The sequence below is a fragment of the Bicyclus anynana genome, chromosome 21 (genome assembly GCF_947172395.1).
Source record: "Bicyclus anynana chromosome 21, ilBicAnyn1.1, whole genome shotgun sequence".
Classification (NCBI taxonomy): Eukaryota; Metazoa; Arthropoda; class Insecta; order Lepidoptera; family Nymphalidae; genus Bicyclus; species Bicyclus anynana.
In genome coordinates, this window is record NC_069103.1 from 9,165,372 (window position 1) to 9,169,812 (window position 4,441).

The window sequence follows — 4,441 nt, forward strand, 5'->3', positions numbered from 1 at the left end:
GTACTTACTAGCACACTCCACACTTGACTCCCAGTCACTTCACAATAATAAAACGCCACCGAAGTTTAGTAGTTCTTCAATAATTTACGGAATACGAAATTGCGGTTGTTATTGATTTGATATTAGGTGGATAGACCAAAGTTAGTAAATAAACAGACAGGACCTCGTGATCCGAACAACGGGGTATTTATTTAAATACCTAGAGACTAGACTTCTTCCTTAGGGACAAAATGCTTAGGTATTAGTATTTTTTTTTATTGAAATACACAATAAAGATTCAAGAGTCAAAATTATTTTTTAGCGTGTAATATTTATTACACGCTAAAAAATAATTTTGACTCTTGAATCTTAATTTTTTAGCGTGTAATAAATATAACACGCTAAAAAATTAAATTAATACCTAAGCATTTTGTCCCTGAGGAAGAAGTCTAGTGCATATTCTTTCTAATGTTAGATTTTTTTATCATAATTATAATAATTATAAATACACTTTAACACAGGATAACGTTGAGTATTGTTTTGGTAGGTAAGTACTTGAAATGAAATGAAATGAAATGAAATTTATTGTTAAAATAAGTCCTTTTACAATGGTGCTGAGGACCCTGATTTAAGTTTGATAAACCTGTATCTCAGGATCCTCGCTCTTCCTACTTATCTATACTTATAATAAATCTGTAGAGAGGTCAATTCTGTACATAAAATATATTTCCAAAATAACTAGCAGGGGGTGATTAGTGATCGATACTGATGCCAAAAATGCAATCAGTAAAATTTTTGTCTGTCTGTCTGTCTGTCTGTCTGTCTGTATGTTCTTTATAGAAACAAAAACTACTGGACGGATTTTAACGAAACTTGGTACAATTATTCAACATACTCCTGGGCAGGTTATAGTATACTTTTCATTACGCTAGAATGAATAGGAGCAGAGCAGTGAAGAGAAATGTTGAGAAAACGGGAGAAGTTACTCAATTTTTTAAGCTTCCGTCGCGTGTACAGCCTTAATGGTTAAAGTTACATAGAAATCATGTATGACAGAAAAGTTCTCCTTAAAATTATCTTTAAAAACACAACAGCATATATATGTCTATCTTTTATGGTTGACTCACAATACCACGTGTAACTCCCGATAGCTTAGCAGTTCGGAGCATTCTAATTATATTTGTCTACTCTTATGTTTATAACACTCATCACTCACTCATTATTACCTATTCAATAAAAAAAGAATCATAAAAATCGGTAAAGAAACACCAAAGTTATACAAGAAATACGTTAAACCATCGCGCGTGTGTAAAGGTTGCCGCGCTCGACGCGACTCGCGGGGGGGCAGGGGGGAATAAATAAAGAAGTGCAGCCTTAATGAGTAGGGTAGGGGTAGGGTAGTGTAGGGCAGGGGTAGGGTAGAGTAGGGGTAGGGTAGTGGTAGGATAGGGGTAGTTGAAAGTTTACAACGACTTTCACGCGGACGAAGTCGCGGGCGTCCGCTAGTAATAAAAATAATTTTAACAATCATGAAGGATATGGATTAATAGAAATTAAAACTAACATGCAAAATAATTGTGTGTGTGTATGGGTGCGTGTGTCTGTGTTTTGAGTGTGTATCTGTGTGTTTTTGTGTGTGTGTGTGTGTTTTATTGTGATTCTAATTAGCTTTGTACCAGATGATCTCTAATAACTCAACATACGTAAATGTGTTTGTTAAAGGTTTTGTTTATTTTTCATTTTTTTTTTTTAGATGATTAAATTTCTATATATGTAATTTTAATAATTCTTCGGTATCATCATACGTTAAGTTATTAAGCCAGCTTGATAATTTGAGTTTTAACTCTGATAATTGTAAGTCATAAATATTAATAATTTTGTTTATTTTATTATAAAGATAGATTGAATGGCTTTTATATTGTCTGCTAGCGAAAGTAGTACTACATGAAATGGAGTTTATCACAGCATGGTTACGTCTCCTATTTTTATGCGTGTTGTCGTATTTATTTGTGCGATGAACTCTTGCAATTGATAGTAAAATATATAGTTGTCTTATTGTAAGGATTTTTGTAGATTTGTGTAAATTATGTGTTGAATATCTGTATGGTTTAAAATACATTACTTTCAGGAGTGATCTTTGTGCACGTTCTAAGTCAATGAGTTTAGTCTTGCTGGCAGCGCCCCATGCGGGTATACAGTATGTTAAGATTGACTGTCCTAGGGCAATGTATATATTTCTTAATTGATCAGGTGGTACAACGTGACGTAGCTTTTTAAAAATCCATATAAGGTTTCTAGTTTTATGAGTTAAACTATCGATTTGTTTGTGCCAATTTAAATGCTGGTCAATTATTACTCCCAAATATTTATACTCACATACCTTATTAATTTTAGGGCAGTTACAATTAACTTCTTTGTGAGAAGGACATGAATGGCATTTAATGTCAAGTTCATATGTAGGCTGTGTACGTTTATTAATCGAGAATGTGATAAATTTAGTTTTAGAAATGTTTAAAGTGAGAACGTTACTATTAAGCCATTGAACAATGTTTCGTAGCCCTTTCTCCGTGTTATGTTTCGCTTCTTCCCAAGTATCACTATGAAATATTAAAGCTGTGTCATCTGCATAGGAGTAAACGTTACATTTATAATTGCAATTTTTAGTAATGTCATTGATATATATTAAGAACAGGGTAGGTCCAAGGACACTACCCTGCGGTACACCGTAAGTTACAGATTCATCATGGCTTACTGCATTAGCAATTTTTACACGTTGCCTCCGATTTTTCAAATAGCTTTCAAAAAGCTTAAATGGGTTGCCTCTTATCCCAATATTACTGATTTTATTCAAGAGTATGGGGACAGAAACGGTATCGAAAGCCTTGGCTAGGTCCAAAAATACACCGATGCATTTTTGGCCCCGATCGAGCCTCATTACGATTTCATTTGTGAGGTCAATAACAGCATCTTCAGTAGACAGACCATTTCTGAACCCATACTGACATTCTGAGAGAATTTGGCATTGTTGTAAATAGTGTTTTAATCTTGAGTTTATTATTTTCTCGAAAATTTTGGAAAAAACCGGCAAAAGTGATATGGGTCTATAATTATCCACTAAATTTTTGCTTCCGCTCTTATGTATGGGGTGAATTATTGATAGCTTAAACGCGTCTGGAAAAATACCTTGATCAAAACAGGTATTATAAAGCGATGTTAAAATAGGTACAAGAATCTCCTTGGCTGATTTAACAAATTTAGTGGATATATTGTCCCATCCAGATGCAGAACTGTTTTTAAGGTTCATTATAATGGCGGTAACTTCATTTTCATCAGTATTTATTAGACCGAAGGACTTAAGTGGAGCGTTGCGAACTAAGTTAGGCTGTGAGTTATGAAATACTTAATAATTAAAAAAAAAAAAAAAAAAAAAAAAAATAAATAAAAATAGTTTATTTCAGTAACATTAATCAGTAACAAAAAATAAAAGGCTAGAGTCTTCTTTTAAGAGTTGTAAACTCCTGTGACAGAAGACTCCGCTCTTCCATAACAAGCAGTAATACAATTTTTAAATTAATCATAGTGGGTAAAAATAAAACTAATAAAAACATGTGTATGTGCGTGTGTGTATGTGTGTGCGTGTGTGTGTGTGTGTGTGTTAGGTTAATCTTGTACTCGTATTATGTAATTGGCTTCAGTAGAGATTCAACTTCTTCATAATTTTGTGTTAATAAGTATTCTTTTAATATTTTTTTGCAAGTATATAAATTCAAAGGATATATATTCAGTTTCCTGTTAATTATGTTATACAAATAACTTGATTGTGAAAAATATTGCTTTCGAGCAAAAGCAGTTCTGGTGCGTTCTGTTTTTGCAACGATATATCTATTTCTTTTAGTAGTAGGCTTAAAAGTTAGGGATATGTGCTTTCTAAGGACAGTATTTAAAACATATAGCTTCCTGACTGAGAGTAATTCCGCAATAGAGTATAATTGTGTAGTAGGGAACATATATGGTTTCAATTATATTTCCATTCATTAGATTTTTTTTCCAATGGATGGAAAAAAAGAGATTGGGCGTTGTAAATAAATGTATCCAAGTTTAACTTTTTATGTGTAATTTATTGTATTGTATTTTGTTTGAAAAAGTAGTTAAACAAAATTATAATGATGATGAGCATAAATAAGAGATAAGTTGATTACAAATTAACTTATTCTAACAGATTTATTATTTCGCTCGGCTTATACTATGGAACGCATCTAGATGCGCATAAAATACAAACTTGAACATTTGATGTAGTATGTAAAAACCTTTTTTCAAGAGCGAATCTACGAGTTCAAGATATTGATACCTAATAATTTAATTGTATTACGGGTAATAGGTATATTAACATTGTGTCATAGCAATAACTACATAACTAAAAATTAGGAGGTAAAAAAAACAAAGGTAAAAAATAAAAAAAAAG